The sequence below is a fragment of the Ranitomeya imitator genome, chromosome 7 (assembly GCF_032444005.1).
Source record: "Ranitomeya imitator isolate aRanImi1 chromosome 7, aRanImi1.pri, whole genome shotgun sequence".
Classification (NCBI taxonomy): Eukaryota; Metazoa; Chordata; class Amphibia; order Anura; family Dendrobatidae; genus Ranitomeya; species Ranitomeya imitator.
The window spans coordinates 36,842,714-36,863,127 of NC_091288.1; positions in this window are offsets into that span (position 1 = coordinate 36,842,714).

Sequence of the window (20,414 nt, forward strand, 5' to 3'; positions counted from 1 at the left end):
CTTGTGGAATCACAGAGGGAACACTATTACCTTGTGGAATCACAGAGGGGACACTATTACCTTGTGGAATCACAGAGGGAACACTATTACCTTGTGGATTCACAGAGGGAACACTATTACCTTGTGGAATCACAGAGGGGGCACTATTACCTTGTGGAATCACAGAGGGAACACTATTACCTTGTGGAATCACAGAGGGAACACTATTACCTTGTGGTTTCACAGAGGGAACACTATTACCTTGTGGTTTCACAGAGGGAACACTATTACCTTGTGGATTCACAGAGGGAACACTATTACCTTGTGGAATCACAGAGGGGACACTATTACCTTGTGGAATCACAGAGGGGACACTATTACCTTGTGGAATCACAGAGGGAACACTATTACCTTGTGGAATCACAGAGGGAACACTATTACCTTGTGGAATCACAGAGGGATCACTATTACCTTGTGGAATCACAGAGGGAACACTATTACGTTGTGGAATCACAGAGGGGACACTATTACCTTGTGCTTGTGGAATCACAGAGGGAACACTATTACCTTGTGGAATCACAGAGGGAGCACAATTACCTTGTGGAATCACAGAGGGAACACTATTACCTTGTGGAATCACAGAGGGAACACTATTACCTTGTGGAATCACAGAGGGGACACTATTACCTTGTGGAATCACAGAGGGAACACTATTACCTTGTGGAATCACAGAGGGGACACTATTACCTTGTGGATTCACAGAGGGGACACTATTACCTTGTGGTTTCACAGAGGGGACACTATTACCTTGTGGAATCACAGAGGGCACACTATTACCTTGTGGAATCACAGAGGGGACACTATTACCTTGTGGATTCACAGAGGGGACACTATTACCTTGTGGTTTCACAGAGGGGACACTATTACCTTGTGGATTCACAGAGGGAACACTTTTACCTTGTGGAATCACAGAGGGAGCACTATTACCTTGTGGAATCACAGAGGGAACACTATTACCTTGTGGAATCACAGAGGGATCACTATTACCTTGTGGAATCACAGAGGGCACACTATTACCTTGTGGAATCACAGAGGGGACACTATTACCTTGTGGATTCACAGAGGGAGCACAATTACCTTGTGGAATCACAGAGGGAACACTATCACCTTGTGGAATCACAGAGGGAACACTATTACCTTGTGGAATCACAGAGGGAACACTATTACCTTGTGGAATCACAGAGGGAACACTGTTACCTTGTGGAATCACAGAGGGAGCACTATTACCTTGTGGAATCACAGAGGGAACACTATTACCTTGTGGAATCACAGAGGGAACACTATTACCTTGTGGAATCACAGAGGGCACACTATTACCTTGTGGAATCACAGAGGGAACACTTTTACCTTGTGGAATCACAGAGGGAGCACTATTACCTTGTGGAATCACAGAGGGGACACTATTACCTTGTGGAATCACAGAGGGGACACTATTACCTTGTGGAATCACAGAGGGAACACTATTACCTTGTGGAATCACAGAGGGAACACTATTACCTTGTGGAATCACAGAGGGAACACTATTACCTTGTGGAATCACAGAGGGGACACTATTACCTTGTGGATTCACATAGGGAACACTATTACCTTGTGCTTTCACAGAGGGGACACTATTACCTTGTGGAATCACAGAGGGAGCACTATTACCTTGTGGAATCACAGAGGGGGCACTATTACCTTGTGGATTCACAGAGAGAACACTATTACCTTGTGGAATCACAGAGGGGGCACTATTACCTTGTGGAATCACAGAGGGGGCACTATTACCTTGTGGAATCACAGAGGGGGCACTATTACCTTGTGGAATCACAGAGGGAGCACTATTACCTTGTGGAATCACAGAGGGAACACTATTACCTTGTGGAATCACAGAGGGAGCACTATTACCTTGTGAAATCACAGAGGGAACACTATTACCTTGTGGAATCACAGAGGGGGCACTATTACCTTGTGGAATCACAGAGGGAACACTATTACCTTGTGGAATCACAGAGGGGGCACTATTACCTTGTGGAATCACAGAGGGAGCACTATTACCTTGTGGAATCACAGAGGGAACACTATTACCTTGTGGAATCTCAGAGGGAGCACTATTACCTTGTGGAATCACAGAGGGAACACTATTACCTTGTGGAATCACAGAGGGGGCACTATTACTTTGTGGAATCACAGAGGGAACACTATTACCTTGTGGAATCACAGAGGGAACACTATTACCTTGTGGAATCACAGAGGGAGCACTATTACCTTGTGGAATCACAGAGGGAGCACTATTACCTTGTGGAATCACAGAGGGAACACTATTACCTTGTGGAATCACAGAGGGGGCACTATTACCTTGTGGAATCACAGAGGGAACACTATTACCTTGTGGAATCACAGAGGGGGCACTATTACCTTGTGGAATCACAGAGGGAGCACTATTACCTTGTGGAATCACAGACGGAACACTATTAACTTGTGGAATCACAGAGGGAGCACTATTACCTTGTGGAATCACAGAGGGAGCACTATTACCTTGTGGAATCACAGAGGGAACACTATTACCTTGTGGAATCACAGAGGGGGCACTATTACCTTGTGGATTCACAGAGGGAACACTATTACCTTGTGGAATCACAGAGGGAACACTATTACCTTGTGGAATCACAGAGGGAGCACTATTACCTTGTGGAATCACAGAGGGAGCACTATTACCTTGTGGAATCACAGAGGGAACACTATTACCTTGTGGAATCACAGAGGGGGCACTATTACCTTGTGGAATCACAGAGGGAACACTATTACCTTGTGGAATCACAGAGGGGGCACTATTACCTTGTGGAATCACAGAGGGAGCACTATTACCTTGTGGAATCACAGAGGGAACACTATTACCTTGTGGAATCACAGAGGGAGCACTATTACCTTGTGGAATCACAGAGGGAGCACTATTACCTTGTGGAATCACTAGGGTCAAAGCATTGCTGAGGAAAACACTGGAAAAGCTCAGTATTCCTGACATCCTTTAAAATGTGAGTTTATTAATTTCTCCTTTAAATCTTGGCAGTATGACATCACACAAGAGACATGGACTGCATAGCCTTCCTACGCATTTTGAGCTACAACACAGAGCTATTAATCATAAACACAGGGTCCGCAAAAATGCTCCTTTTATATATTATTTTTAACACCAACACCTCCAATAGTGCTGTGCGTGCCCAATTACTGCATCTCCATGACGGTAGTTTTCATAAATTGGTAAGATAAATCTAATTGGGACAAAGACACCCAATGCGAATGGAGGCGTCCTGTCCTGATTAGCAGGCATGATCCATTTTTAAGGGAGAAAAGTCGACATAAAAAGAGTCTGACAGTGGTTTATGACCGTCCACCAGTTGAAAACACATGCACACTCAGCTAAGTCTAGCATGCATGTATGTAAGAATTTGTGAGGAAATGTGACTTTCTAAAGTGTACGGCTAGTCTAAGGGCTTGGATCAGTCTGCCTGAGGAAACAAATCACAACATGCATAATTTGCATCTGATATTTGGATTGCATACGGCCATGCAAGTCCATGGAAAACATCATAAATGTGGTGTAACACTATGTGAAATCTTGCAACACTGTTTGTGAATAGTGATGAGCGAACATACTCGAATAAGGTGTTATCTGAGCATGCTCGTGTCCTAATCGAATGCCTTTGGCGTGCTTGAAAAAATGCTCGAGTCGCCGTGGCTGCATGTCTCGTGGCTGTTCGACAGTCACATCACATGCAGTGATTGCCTAACAAACAGGTAAACATTGCATGTGTTGTGACTATCGAACAGCCATGGCGACCGGAGCATTATTTTCGAGTACACTGAAAATACTCAATTAGGACACGAGCATACTCAGAAAACACCTTATCTGAGCACACTTGCTCATCACTATTTGTGAAACACCTAGTTCTGCAACAAATATCCAATTTTTGGCATTTTTACACCAGTCCTTGTCTGCTTCACCATCTTTTTGAAAAAAAAAGTGCAAAGCTTCACAAGGAGGGGGCATGGCCGAATGCAACCGACAAATTCATTATAATTTATGTCACAAAAGTGGCATAAATTATAACAGAACTCCAGTCTCTTAATGGCACACATTTCTTAAAGAGGTTGCCCGATCTTAGGCCACTGTATGTGACTGCAGACTTGTGAATCTTTACATTGCGCACATTGCACACTGTGAGGATTCTCCCATGCCATGAGCGGTGGGTGCCGGCTTCCCTCAATTCCCTTGCATTGAGCGAGGCTTCGCCCATCTAGGCGCAACTTAGTCCTGTTCACTGTTCATCAATCCAAACTTTGGATTTCAAAGTACCAGTCTCAATAAATCCGGGACCTAAGGTTTCTGCAACGCCAACACCGGGCATTTTAAGCATCATTAAGTGATTGGATTTACAGTTGTTCAGCAAAACAGAAAGAATAACAAGTGCTCTGGGTATCTGCCCTCTGGTTATTGTAATTGAAGGTCCCAAAAAAGGATGTGTTCAGACTGTCCTAACAGGACATGTAAAAGATGTTTGTTTGTTTGTAAAATAGACACCCCCTTTAAGAATTTTCTGTTTTGGGAACTTGGGTTGTTATTATTATTAATGCTTTAAAGATCTTACTGAATATATAATTCTATCCATTATTCATTGAGTCAGCAATTTATAATTACAGACAATGCGTTGCTTAATCAATACTTTCCATTATCTGGAAATATATTCAAGAGAAGAAAGATGAAATAATAATATTTGTTCTGTTCTGTAATAAAGCGCTTGCTGTTTTCCCATCACTACAGATGATCATTGGAGGAGGGTCTGTCACCGCTCCTGACTTGTTTATTTCACTCAATACTTATATTTTTCATAAAGATCCAATTCGGGAGCATCTTTATCTATACATCTACATTGTGTCCTTCCTTTGTTACTTCTCCTAGAAATTAATGATTCATTTGGCAATTAATTTGGTGTAAAAAGTTCAGAACATATCGCTACACAGTCTAAGGGCGCATTCAGACGGCCTGTGCGAACCGGTCTGAGGTTGGACCGCCAAGTAGGGATTGGTGGCGCGTTTCCCAACGTGAGTGTGACACCTTCATTTGTTCTTATGAGGCTAGCCTGCTTGGTTTGGGAGCCAGTCCGTGCATTGCAGTCCGATCTCATTCCGATTTATAAGACCGTCGGACTCTGCCCTCATCCTGTCTAATTACTGCTGACCGCGGCAGACTTTTTAGAGGTAGAGTAAGATTTTTTTCAGATGGATTTTGAGTGGCACTGCTACGAGAACCACCTTAAAAAGCGCTCAGGAAATGTTCAAAAAGTTTCCAAAAATGCCAAGGGGTTAAAAGAAGCATGCAAAGTAAGTTAGGCTGAAGCATCACGAGATCACACTGTCGGTGAGCGGCACAGGAAGAAAGAAAAAACATCCAGCTCCAACGATCTGGTACAATCCTGTTATTGCTTTACTGAACAATCCACAGAAGACGAAACAGACACAGTTACAGAATCTGACGTGTTTCAAATCAAATATGATTCTTATTCATAATAATATGAAGAAGCGAGCAGACCATTTTTCAGGTATTTTCCACTTGGAAGACACTCAATATTTTACAATAGAAGACACCCAGGTATTTTTTTGACTGCTTTCTTGCCATTTGTTTAATAAAAAATCACTAGTGTCATGCATGCAGGTTTCCTCCAGGAAGACCTAGAGTTAGACGGTCAAGTCGGGTAATGAATCTTCTTTATAGATGGTGTGATTTGTGTCCCATATTAAATGGATTTAGTGTCTTCTGGTGCTGAAGAGGTTGACAAACCTTTCTATTCTGGTCAGAAACTTGCAGCTCCATTTCAGCTGCTTCTGATCTGCTCACTACCTATTGCTATAAAAACTGGTCAGACCTTCTTGTCCCTGCTGGTGAAAGATTTGTCTTCCTGTGCTGTATGCTAAAGCCAAGTGGTTGTTGTAGTAGTGATATGTGGTTTGCTTTATTACATGTGTGTTTATCTCCCCGTCCCTGTTCCCATTTAGTTTATTCCTCCCTGTCCCTATCCTCATCCCTATCATTGGTTAGTGCTTTTGTGTGATAGAAGTTTTCTGTTATCCCTGTTTTGTCTTTGTGTCTTGTTTACCTTACATTTATGTCCCAGGTCTCATGGTGTGTGGGAGGGGGCAGATCAGGGTTTAACAGGAGCAAAGTAAGGATGGAGACTCGGGCCTCTCTACCTTCAAGAGTACCCCCGGGACATGGATAGTTAGGGTCCCAGTACCCCAGTTCCAGGGACAGTTTAAGGCACCCCTTCCTTAGCCAAGACCATCCCAGTGTAACAACTAGTGTTTTCTTCATTAAAAAAATGCCCAAAGATACACTGTAAAAAGCACTAAGAAAACTGCCGTCGGAAAAAAAACCCGTCACAAAAATACTCAGAAAACAACAACAAAAAGACGTTTCAAGTTTACAAAATCCTCCAAAAAAGGAGTGACTCCCGAAGTATCTTAACTTTTTAACCCCTTTACCCCCAAGGGTGGTTTGCACGTTATTGACCGGGCCAATTTTTACGATTCTAACCACTGTCCCTTTATGAGGTTATAACTCTGGAACGCTTCAACGTATCCCGGTGATTCTGACACTGTTTTCTCGTGACATATTGTACTTCATGATAGTGGTATTTCTTTGATATTACCTGTGTTTATTTATGGAAAAAACGAAATTTGGCGAAAATTTTGAAAATTTTGCAATTTTCCAACATTTAATTTTTATGCAATTAAATAGTAACATAGTAACATAGTTAGTAAGGCCAAAAAAAGACATTTGTCCATCCAGTTCAGCCTATATTCCATCATAATAAATCCCCAGATCTACGTCCTTCTACAGAACCTAATAATTGTATGATACAATATTGTTCTGCTCCAGGAAGACATCCAGGCCTCTCTTGAACCCCTCGACTGAGTTCGCCATCACCACCTCCTCAGGCAAGCAATTCCAGATTCTCACTGCCCTAACAGTAAAGAATCCTCTTCTATGTTGGTGGAAAAACCTTCTCTCCTCCAGACGCAAAGAATGCCCCCTTGTCACAGAGATATGTCACACAAAATACTTAATGAGTAACATTTCGTCACATGTCTACTTTACATCAGCACAATTTTGGAACCCAATTTTTTTTTAAGGTAGTTATAAGGGTTAAAAGTTGACCAGTAATTTCTCATTTTTACAACACCATTTTTTTTTTAGGGACCACATCTCATTTGAGGTCATTTTGAGGGGTCTACATGATAGAAAATAACCTACTGTGACACCATTCTAAAAACTGCACCCCTCAAGGTGCTCAAAACCACATTCAGAAGTTTATTAACCCTTCAGGTGTTTCACAGGAATTTTTAGAATGTTTAAATTAAAATGAACATTTAACTTTTTTTCACAAAAAATTAGCTTCAGCTCCAATTTGCTTTATTTTACCAAGGGTAACAGGAGAAAATGGACCCCAAAAGTTGTTGTACAATTTATCCTGAGTACGCTGATACCCCATATGTGGGGGTAAACCACTGTTTGGGCGCATGGCAGAGCTCGGAAGCGAAGGAGCGCCATTTCACTTTTCAATGCAAAATTGAGTGGAATTGAGATGGGACGCCATGTCGCGTTTGGAGAGCCCTTGATGTGCCTAAACATTGAAACCCCTCACAAGAGACACCATTTTGGAAAGTAGACCCCCTAAGGAACTTATCTAGATGTGTGGTGAACACTTTGACCCATTAAGTGATTCACAAAAGTTTATAATGCAGAGCTGTAAAAATAAAAAATCATATTTTTCACAAAAATGATCTTTTTGCCCCCAATTTTTTATTTTCCCAAGGGTAAAAGAAGAAATTGGACCCCAAAAGTTGTTGTAAAATTTGTTCTGAGTACGCTGATTCCCCATATGTGGGGGTAAACCACTATTTTGGCGCATGGCAGAGCTCGGAAGGGAAGGAGCGCCATTTGACTTTTCAATGCAAAATTGACAGGAATTGAGATGGGACGCCATGTTGCGTTTGGAGAGCCACTGATGTGCCTAAACATTGAAACCCCCCACAATTGACACCATTTTGGAAACTAGACCCCCTAAGGAACTTATCTAGATGTGTGGTGAGCACTTTGACTCACCAAGTGCTTCACAGAAGTTTATAATGCAGAGCTGTAAAAATAAAAAATCATATTTTTTCACAAAAATGATTTTTTCGCCTCCAATTTTTTATTTTCCCAAGGGTAAGAGAAGAAATTGGACCCCAGAAGTTGTTTTACAATTTGTCCTGAGTACGCTGATACCCTATATGTGGGGGTAAACCACTGTTTGGGCACATGGCAGAGCTCGGAAGGGAAGGAGCGCCATTTGACTTTTCAATGCAAAATTGACTGGAATTGAGATGGGACGCCTAAACATTGAAACCCCCCACAAGTGACACTATTTTGGAAAGTAGCCCCCTAAGGAACTCATCTAGGTGTGTTGTGAGAGCTTTGAACCCCCAAGTGTTTCACTACAGTTTATAACGCAGAGCCGTGAAAATAAAAATTATTTTTTTCCCACAAAAATTATATTTTAGCCCCCAGTTTTGTATTTTCCCAAGGGTAACAGGAGAAATAGGACCCCAAAAGTTGTTGTCCAATTTGTCCTGAGTACGCCGATACCCCTTATGTAGGGGAGAACTACCATTTGGGCACATGGGAGAGCTCGGACAGGAAGGAGTGTCATTTGGAATGCAGACTTAGATGGATTGGTCTGCAGGCATCACATTGCGTTTGCAGAGCCCCTAATGTACCTAAACAATAAAAAACCCCCACAAGTGACCCCATATTGGAAACTAGACCCCCCCAAGGAACTTATCTAGATGTGTTGTGAGAACTTTGAACCTCCAAGTGTTTCACTACAGTTTATAACACAGAGCCTTGAAAAAAAAACAAAAAAACTTTTTTTTTCCACAAAAATGATTTTTTAGCCCCCAGTTTTGTATTTTCCCAAGGGTAAAAAGAGAAATTGGACCCCAAAAGTTGTTGTCCAATGTGTCCTGAGTACGCTGATACCCCATATGTTGGGGTAAATCCCTGTTTGGGCACACGGGAGAGCTCGGAAGGGAAGGAGCACTGTTTTACTTTTTCAACGCAGAATTGGCTGGAATTGAGATCAGACGCCATGTCGCGTTTGGAGAGCCCCTGATGTGCCTAAACAGTGGAAACCCCCCAATTATAACTGAAACCCTAATCCAAACACACCCCTAACCCTAATCCTAACAGTAACCCTAACCACACCCCTAACCCTGACACACCCCTAACCCTAATCCCAACCCTATTCCCAACCGTAAATGTAATCCAAACCCTAACCCTAACTTTAGCCCCAACCCTAACTGTAGCCTTAACCCTAGTCCCAACCCTAACCCTAGCCATAACCCTAGCCCCAACCCTAGCCCTAACCCTAACCCTAGCCCTAACCCTAGCCCTAACCCTAGCCCTAACCCTAACCCTAGCCCTAACCCTAGCCCTAACCCTAACTCTAGCGCTAACCCTAACCCTAGCCCTAACCCTAGCCCTAACCCTAATGGGAAAATGGAAATAAATACATTTTTTAAATTTTTTTATTTTTCCCTAACTAAGGGGGTGATAAAGGGGGATGTGATTTACTTTTCTTGCGGGTTTTTCTAGCGGATTTTTATGATTGGCAGCCGTCACACACTGAAAGACGCTTTTTATTGCAAAAAATATTTTTTGCGTTACCACATTTTGAGAGCTATAATTTTTCCATATTTTGGTCCACAGAGTCACGTGAGGTCTTGTTTTTTGCGAGACGAGTTGACATTTTTATTGGTAACATTTTCGGGCACGTGACAAGTTTTGATCGCTTTTTATTCCGAATTTCATGAATTTCTTTTGGGGGAGGCGTTTATACCGTTCCGCGTTTGGTAAAATGGATAAAGTAGTTTTATTCTTCGGGTCAGTACGATTACAGCGATACCTCATTTATATTTTTTTATGTTTTGGTGCTATTATACGATAAAAACTAGTTTATAGAAAAAATAATTATTTTTGCATCGCTTTATTCTGAGGACTATAACTTTTTTATTCTTTTGCTGATGATGCTGTATGGCGGCTCGTTTTTTGCTAGACAATATGAAGTTTTTTATTTATGTCCATCTTTTTGATCGCGTGTTATTAAGTAACCTATGGATTTTGCATTGTTATGGCCGCATATGCCTTAGGCCGGTTTCACACGTCCAGATAATTCCGATACTGGAAAAAATCGGTACCGGAATTGTCCGTGTCCGTGTGCCCCTACGTTTCTGTGGCACATCAGTGTGGCACACGTGCGGCACACGTGTGCCGCCCGTGTGCCCACTGGGTACCACGCGCACCGTGCTGGGTACCACACATACCAGCATCTGGTGCTGAAGCCCCGATTCATATCTTCCCTGCAGCAGCGTTTGCTGCAGAGAAGATATGAATAATTGTGTTTAAAATAAAGATTTATGTGCCCACCGCCCTCCCACCCCCTGTGCGCTCCCCCCCCCCCCACTGTGATTAAAATACTCACCCAGCTCCCTCGTTGGCTGTCGCTGCTTCCTGTTCTGGCCGCATCTTCTCCTGTATGCGGTCACGTGGGGCCGCTGATTACAGTAATGAATATGCGGTTCCACCCCTACGGGAGGTGGAGCCGCATATTCTTTACTGTAAATGAGCGGTCCCACGTGACCGCATACAGGAGAAGATACTGCCAGAACAGGAAGCAGAGACAGCCAACTAGGGAGCTGGGTGAGTATTTTAATCACAGTGGGGGGGGGGGGGCGCACAGGGGGTGGGAGGGCGGTGGGCACATAGATCTTTATTTTAAACACTATTATTCATATCTTCTCTGCAGCAAACGCTGCTGCAGGGAAGATATGAATGGCGGCTTCAGCACCAGTGGGGGGGACAGCGCTTAATATAGCGCTTTCTCCTGCACGGCACACGGACTGCACACGGACAACATCCGTGTGCGGTACGTGTTTTACACGGACCCATTGACTTTAATGGGTGCGTGTAATCCGTGCGCTCCCACGAACACTGACATGTCTCCGTGTTTGGCACATGGAGACACGGTCCGCAAAAAATTAATGACATCTGCACAGATGCATTGATTTTAATGTGTCTACGTGTGTCAGTGGCTCCGGTACGTGAGGAAACTGTCACCTCACGTACCGGAGACACTGACGTGTGAAACCGGCCTTAGTAAGTCTGACATCCTAGTTACATGTTTTAGACAGTATTCATTGGTGTAATATCGTGGGTATCTAGCGGTTGTAAGTGCTGCATAGTTATATAATATATACCGTATTGTCCTCTAGAGTATGTGTAATTTATCACAACCTGTAAATTTTGAGATTCCTAAAGGACATTATTAATTATACCATATCGAGCAACGCTATTGGCATTGATCCAATTTGGACTAAACATTAACAATATACATAGGTTTGAGCCTGCTTTATCCATTCCATGGACACTTTGTTTGTTTATGTTTGCTCTTGTTAGATTTTTTAATTTTGATGTTAAATACAAAATTAATTTTTTTAAATATACTTATATGGGTCTCTTCATGCGGTCAAGATAATGTAAGTCCGCAATTGGTAGGATATTATTTGGAAGGGCCATAACTGGAGATTTTGAGGACTATTTGATAGCACCTTTAAAATCAAGGAAATAAAAAAAAGAGAAACTGTCTCCTTTTCTGCACAATAAAACTCCTATTTCAATCCAGAATTGACAGTGCGTTTTTACAGTGATTACTTCATGTCATCATTACCCTATTAGGTTTTTATTTTCAGGTGTTTTTCCATAGGTTTCCTTATGGCTAAATTAACACATTGTGTATTTAGTGCGAATTTTATACAAGGATTTTATGCATGTAATATCTGCAGCATTTCACAGCAACTTCAAAGTGGAGGTGTTTTAACTTATTCTAATCTACATACTGCTTTTGGGTGTGAAATCAGAGCAGAAATTGGATTTTGTCCAGGCTTTGCATTGTTTTGCTGTATTTTTTATGCATTTACATACAAAATAATGCACATAACAATGCATGAATAAGGATTTCAGTTTAAAAATTGTGTATAAAATCCTTTCCAATATAAAATCCTGTGCAATATACTACGCGGGCTGTGCAATATACTACGTGGGCTGTGCAATATACTACATGGGCTGTGCAATATACTATGTGGGCTGTGCAATATACTACGTGGGTTGTGCAATATAATACGTGGGCTGTGCAATATACTACGTGGGCTGTGCAATATACTATGTGGGCTGTGCAATATACTACGTGGGCTGTGCAATATACTACGTGGGTTGTGCAATATACTACGTGGGCTGGGCAATATACTACGTGGGCTGTGCGATATACTACATCGGCTGTGCAATATACTATGTGGGCTGTGCAATATACTACATCGGCTGTGCAATATACTATGTGGGCTGTGCAATATACTACGTGGGCTGTGCAATAGGCTGTGCAATATACTGCGTGGGCAGTACAATATACTACGTGGCCTGTGCAATATACTACGTGGGCTGTGGAATATACTACGTGGGCTGTGCAATATACTATGTGGGCTGTGCAATATACTACGTGGGCTGGGCAATATACTACGGGGGCTGTTATATACTACGTGGGCTGGGCAATATACTACGTGGGCTGTGCAATATACTACATGGGCTGTGCAATATACTACGTGGGCTGTTATATACTACGTGGCTGTGCTATATACAACGTGACCGGCCGCGAACAATCAGTGACAGGCGCAGTCCAAATCCTGTGTATTCAATGTATTATTCTAAAATCTTCATCAATAAACTACATACATATTCTAGAATACCCGATGCGTTAGAATCGGGCCACCATCTAGTGAATAATAACACTCTACAAATAGTGTGTGAGAGAAGCCAGATGTTTGTTGCAATTTTTTTTGCATAGGTTTCCGAACTGAAAATCCAGAGCATTTCTGCATCTAAAATTTGCTCATATTTTCCACATTTTCCATGCATTTTTGTGTGTATTTTTTTGTTGTGGAAATGGATCACAAAGTGTAATAAAACAATGCCTACGTGGTAGAACTTGCGGATTTAGGGCCCCTATTAAAAGGAATGAGCAAAATCAGCAGCAAAAAGTTGACATGCAGTTAATTAAAAAGATTGAACAAAAGAAAATTTCCATGCAGAATCCACACACAAAGAACGCAGAATGTGGATAGGAACTGCTTCAGACATCTGCACAAATCGGTCCGAGCACGGTCTGCAGTGGATGGACTGGCCGTAGGTCTCCCGACACGAGCGTGACAGCTTCATATGTCTATGAGACTGTGACGCTTGGGTAAGGAGAGACCCGGCCAGTGCATCCACTTTGGTTCATGCGAGGACCAATTCACACTGACATATTGGATTTAATCAAAACTCATCCGCCGAGCTTGTTCTGTAAAATGCTGCGGATTTTATGTGAGCAGAATCTGCCTATAAAGTCTGCATCAAATGCACATCCTTTGAGCCTGGCCTGACAGTTCAAGCAAAATGGATGTGATTTCATTAAAATTCATGCCTGCCGAGCGTTTAACCCCATAGCACATATCGACGAGGCAGTATGTCCACGCTGAGGTCCACAAGACGAAGAAAGATCAGGAGCTGAGTCCTCTCCACACACATCAGAAGCCAGCTATTTTACATTGCCGGTGTCTGACTCTAATAAGAGCAGCCGAAGCAGAGCTGCTGTTAACCATTTGGATGCTGCAATCAATCTCTGCTAGCAGCATTTATAATAAATGTTTATCTTTCCAGGAGCTTCCATCTGCGCAATGTGACATGATCACAGGGTTGTGATGGGTTATGATTAGTGATGAGCGAATATACTCGTTGCTCGGGTTTTCCTGAGCACGCTCAGGTGATCTCCGAGTATTTGTTAGTGTTCGGAGATTTAGTTTTCATCGCAGCAGCTGAATGATTTACAGCTACTAGCCAGCCTGAGTACATGTGGGGGTTGCCTGGTTGCTAGGGAATCCCCACATGTGTTCAAGCTGTCTAGTAGCCGCAAATCATGCTGCTGGGGCGATGAAAACTTAATCTCCGAGCAATAACAAATACTCGGAGACCACCAGAGCGTGCTCGGGAAAACCGCAGCAACGACTACACTCGCTCATCACTGGCTATGATGGCTGCTGGAGGCCCACTGCTAGTTTGGCACTCCTGTGACGCTCAGACTAATCTTAATAGAACAGTGTGATTTAGGGCTCGTTCAGACAAGCACATGATATGGACGTGTGCTGTGTGAATAGAAATCGGACAGCACACCGCCCAAGGTAACTCAAAAAGGCGTTTTAGATGACAATTGTTTACGTGGATCGAGTGTCCACCAACCGCCCACTATTGCCCACTTAGCTGTAAAGTGCTGTGGAATATGTTGGCGTTATAGAAATAAAACTTTATTATTAAACCTAAAAATAAAGTAAAAAAAAAAAAAAAGAAACCTATTTAGTATCGCCACGTCCATAACATCAGGTCTATCAAAACATACAATTAATTAACCCATTTTTTTTTTTTTGGTCACCGCACTGCCTTAAAATTACAATAAAGAGTGATGAAAACATTGTACTGTATGTTCTCCAAAGTGTTATCCCTGAAAACGTCAACTCACTATGCAAATAAATAAGGCCCAACACAACTCCACCAGTGTAAGGCTGTGTGCACACGTTCATGTTTTTTTCGCATTTTTTCGCTATAAAAACACTATAAAAACGCAAAACAAGCGCTCACATTAAGCATCCTATTTTTAGAATACATTTTGGATTTTTTGTGCACATGCTGCGTTTTTTTCTGCCGCGGAATCGCATTCCGGAAAAATCGCAGCATGTCCATTCTTTGTGCGGAATCGCGGGGATTCCGCACACATAGGAATGCATTGATCCGCTTACTTTCTGCATGTGGCTATGCACACCATGCGGGAAGTAAGCGGATCATGTGCGGATGGTACCCAGGGTGGAGGAGACTCTTCTCCAGGCCCTGGGTACCATATAATTGTAAAAAAAAAATAATTAATATAAAAAATCTTGATATTCTCACCTTCCAGCGTCCCCCGGCAGGCTTCCCGCTCCTCACGACGCTCCCGTCCCAGTAATGCATAGCGGCAATGACCTGTGATGACGTGGGTCTCGCGAGACCGCTACGTCATCTGGGGTCATGCCACAAAGCATTACTGGGACCGGAGAATCGCGAGGAACGGGAAGCCTGCCGGGGGACGCTGGAAGGTGAGAATATCATGATTTTTAAAATTATTTTTAACATTCTATCTTTTACTATTGATGCTGCATAAGCAAAATCAATTGTAAAAAGTTGGTCACGTTTGTCAAACACTATGTTCGACAAGTGTGAATCAGTTTTCCAAGCGATGCTTCAGATCACTTGAAAAACGCTAGCACTCTGCAAGCTAATTACGCTTGCAAAACGCTAGTGTTTAGCGGGAAAACGCATGCCAATTCTGCATGCGATATACCCGCGGCAGGAGTTGCAGAACACTTACGCGGCAATTCTGCAACGTGTGCACTGAGCGTAAAAGTAAAAAAGAAATCACGACTCAAAGGTGTCGTCTGGTCCTTTTCTAATGGTGACCTATCCTTTGGCGCACGAGTGTATTTGCTGTCCAACTGCAATCTGACAAAACATTGGATCAGTGTTAGTCTATGAGCCTGTGCACAAGTCCGAGGAAAATTATTGCTGTGTGCTCGAGTTTGATCCGATACTCAGATCACACATGGCCATGCAAGTCAATGAGTTTGTGGGAAACATCAGAATGCACTCGGATGACATCTGAGTGCAGTGCGATTGCTGCACTAAGAAATGGAGGGGATGGAGAAATTATTTTCTCCATCATCCGATAGAATCGGATCACACTATGATCTTACTTTGAGCAAACTCTGAGTGGCATTTGCATATAAGGAAAACTAAGGAAAGAAAATGCACCAAAAATGTAAAGAAAAGCATATTGCTAGAGTGTATTTTGGTGCAGACAGTCGAGAAAACATAAGGAAAACCTGCAGCAGGAAAAACATAGAATTTAGGCCTGTCCCACACGTCCAGATAATTCCGGGACCGGAAAAATCGGTACCGGAATTATCCGTGTCCGTGTGTCCGTGTGCTCACGTGGCACATCAGTGTGGCACACGTGCGGCAGCTGTGTGCCGCCCGTGTGCCGACTGGGTACCACATGGACCGTGCAGGAGACAGCGCTACAAGTAAGCGCTGTCCCCTGCTTTGGGTGCTGAAGCCGCCATTCATTTCTTCTCTCCAGCAGCGTTCGCTGGAGTGAAGGAATGAAAAATTATTTTTTTTATTTTTTTTTGCGGTTTAAATAAAGTTCCCTGTAACCAACCCCCTCCCACCCCCTGTGCGCCCACCCGCTGGAAAGAAAATACTCACCTAGCTCCCTCGATGCTTCCTCTCAGCGTTGCAGCTCTTCCTGTATGAGTGGTCACGTGGTGCCGCTTATTAGGCTATGTGCACACGTTCAGGATTTCTTGCAGAAAATTCCTGAGAATTCCGGACATTTTCTGCAAGAAATCCGGAAGAAAACCGCATGCGTTTTTGCCGCGGTTTTGATGCGTTTTTGCCGCGGTTTTGATGCGTTCTTGCTGCGGTTTTTTCCGGACACTTCCCAATGCATTTTGGAGTGGGAAATCCGCAAAAAAAACGGAAAATTAATGAACATGCTGCGTTTTTTGCCGCGATGCGTTTTTTTCGCGGAAAAAAATGCATCATGTGCACAAAACATGCGGAATTCATTCTAAATGATGGGATGCTTATTGTATGCGGGTTTTTTTTGCGGTTTTATAGCGTTTTTATCGGGAAAACCCGCGAAAAAAACGCAACGTGTGAACACAGCCTTAGGGTATGTGCACACGTCAGGTTTTTTTCCTGACAAAATCCGGAGAATTCTGGCAGAAAATCGCGTTTTTTTCCGCGCGGATTTTTCGCGGTTTTTGCGCGGTTTTTGCGCGGATTTTTTGCGGAATTTTTGCATTTTTTTTTTTTTTTCCCTGAAAGTCATTTTGGCTTATAAATCCGCAAAAAATGCGCAAAAAGAATGAGCATGTCCATTTTTTTTGCGGAATGCGTTTTTTTTGCGGTAAAAAACGCATCCATCTGAACAAAAAATCAGGAATGCATTCTAAATGATAGGATGCATATTTTTAGCGTTTTTGATGCGGAATTATAGCGTTTTTATAGCGAAATTTCGCAAAAAAAAAACGCTAAAAATCCGGACGTGTGCACATACCCTGACAGTGATGAATTTGCGGCTCCACCTCCCATAGGGAATCTGCTTCAAGGTGGTAGCAGGCACTTTTTTTTTTTTCCATGATGCGCTTTTTTTCAAAAACCTCTTCAGGAAAAAAAGTTTTAAACAACAACAAAAAAAAAAATCCCCAAAAAAGACCTCAAAATATGAATGAGTGAAAAAGACTTTCCCTACAAATTAAAGGGAAAAATGAAAAAAAATCTTTATAAACCAAAGAAAACACCCTAAAGTGTTTGCAGGTCACTTTTTCTACTAAGCGCTTAAAAAAGAAAAGTGGAAAAAAAAGCCACATGAGCAGTATAGGTGGAGTTTTTTTCCTTTCAGATGAACATGAAGCTTATTACAAGTGGATTTCCAGCACTTTCTGTATGAACATAATTAAAGGGTGTTGTTCACACTGCGTCTTTTTCTGCTGGTTTTTTGCACCGAAAATGCGGCAATAAAACTGAAAAAAAAAACCCTCAAAAGAACGGTCATTCATTTCTGTCCAAAAATGACTTGCTATTTATTCATTCATTCATCCATTTGATTATCAAACGCTTCAGCTTTTTTATGTTTTATTTTTGTAGAGAACTTTGACTCTGCACATAACTACGCCAATGCCATTTTTTTACTCGCATTTTTTTAGGCTCCCATAGCATCTTATCAATAAATAAATAAAAAAAAAACACGAAAAATGCACAATTCAACATTTGTAGACAGGTTTTCATGAAATCATATCCACTGTGCTTGGACAATTAAATATAGCAGATTTTCGGCACAAATAAAGCAGCAGAAAAAGGCAAGAGAACAATATAGCCTAACAACATAAAAAAAAAAATCCCCCCCAAAAAAGGTGAAAAAACAAAGGAGACAAAAAGCGCTGCAGAAACATTCAGGAGATGACTAAATGAATGAGAAAAGAGGATTAATGTGCACAAAATACCAGACGAAAAGGAAGGTTTCCTGCTTGAAAAGCAGCCACTTTTTAGAGAATCTTCACATTTTTTCTCAGAAGTTTTTGGAGCAGAAACGATTTAAAAAATACAAGTTTTGATTGAAGGGTTGGAAAGTTTCTGCTGTAAAGTCTCAGCAAAAAAAGCTCAGAGTTAAACAAAAACATTTCTACACCTTTTAGAGCAGACAGGGTAAAATAATAATAAAACCCCTCCTGAAAGAAGCAGAGTGTGGACACAGCCTGAGGCGGGCAGTGAGCGCTTCTCCAGCACATTGCGGCGTTTCTCCGCAGTCCCCGCGGCAGCCGCTAGATGGCGGTGTTGCCCAGGCGGAGCGCGGATGCGCAGTGGCTCCCCCGTCCTGCGGGATCCCGGAGTGTGCGGAGTCGGTGCCAGTGCTGCATTAGGTTGCCCCGCCCTCTTGCAGATAACACGGGCTGGGTTTCTGGCACCGAGTCAGCATCCTGAAACCCCGTGAGATCTTCGGCCCTCACTTTCCCTGCCGGGAGGGGCCGGTGGCGTCTGTCTCTGTGTGGAGAAATCTGGGAATAATGCTGGGAGGGGTGAGGGGTCTGCTGTGTGATCCTCGGGGGTCCCGGGGCAGGAGGCTGCGCTGCCCACCTGGCACTGCTGGTACCACAGCCCCACATGTGCTATGCAGGACAGTGAGACTGCAGTGGTGGGGACGTTACACGCCCTGTGCACTTAGATAAAGGGCCAGTGCTGCATTCTATACAGGAGGGTCTCAGTCTGCAGGTGATGCAGGCGGGAGGGGGCTCATCACTAAGATCCGGGGTCCCACAGGCAGGAGGGGGCTCATCACTAAGGTCCGGGGTCCCACAGTAAGGAGGAGGCTCATCACTAAGGTCCGGGGTCCCACAGGCAGGAGGGGGCTCATCACTAAGGTCCGGGGTCCCACAGGCAGGAGGGGGCTCATCACTAAGGTCCGGGGTCCCACAGGCAGGAGGGGGCTCATCACTAAGGTCCGGGGTCCCATGGGCAGGAGGGGGCTCATCACTAAGGTCCGGGGTCCCACAGGCAGGAGGAGGCTCATCACTAAGGTCCGGGGTCCCATGGGCAGGAGGGGGCTCATCACTAAGGTCCAGGGTCCCATGGGCAGGAGGGGGCTCATCACTAAGGTCCGGGGTCCGACAGACAGGAGGGGGCTCATCACTAAGGTCCGGGGTCCCACAGGCAGGAGGGGGCTCATCACTAAGGTCCGGGGTCCCACAGGCAGGAGGGGTCTCATCACTAAGGTCCGGGGTCCTACAGGCAGGAGGGGGCTCATCACTAAGATCCGGGGTCCCACAGGCAGGAGGGGGCTCATCACTAAGGTCTGGGGTCCCACAGGCAGGAGGGGGCTCATCACTAAGGGCCGGGGTCCCACAGGCAGGAGGGGGCTCATCACTAAGATCCGGGGTCCCACAGGCAGGAGGGGGCTCATCACTAAGGTCCGGGGTCCCACAGGCAGGAGGGGGCTCATCACTAAGGTCCGGGGTCCCACAGGCAGGAGGAGGCTCATCACTAAGGTCCGGGGTCCCACAGGCAGGAGGAGGCTCATCACTAAGATCCGGGGTCCCACAGGCAGGAGGGGGCTCATCACTAAGATCCGGGGTCCCACAGGCAGGAGGGGGCTCATCACTAAGGTCCGGGGTCCCACAGGCAGGAGGGGGCTCATCACTAAGGTCCGGGGTCCCACAGGCAGGAGGGGGCTCATCACTAAGGTCCGGGGTCCCACAGGCAGGAGGGGGCTCATCACTAAGGTCCGGGGTCCCACAGGCAGGAGGGGGCTCATCACTAAGGTCCGGGGTCCCACAGGCAGGAGGGGGCTCATCACTAAGGTCCGGGGTCCCACAGGCAGGAGGGGGCTCATCACTAAGGTCCGGGGTCCCACAGGCAGGAGGGGGCTCATCACTAAGGTCCGGGGTCCCATGGGCAGGAGGGGGCTCATCACTAAGGTCCGGGGTCCCACAGGCAGGAGGAGGCTCATCACTAAGGTCCGGGGTCCCATGGGCAGGAGGGGGCTCATCACTAAGGTCCAGGGTCCCATGGGCAGGAGGGGGCTCATCACTAAGGTCCGGGGTCCGACAGACAGGAGGGGGCTCAT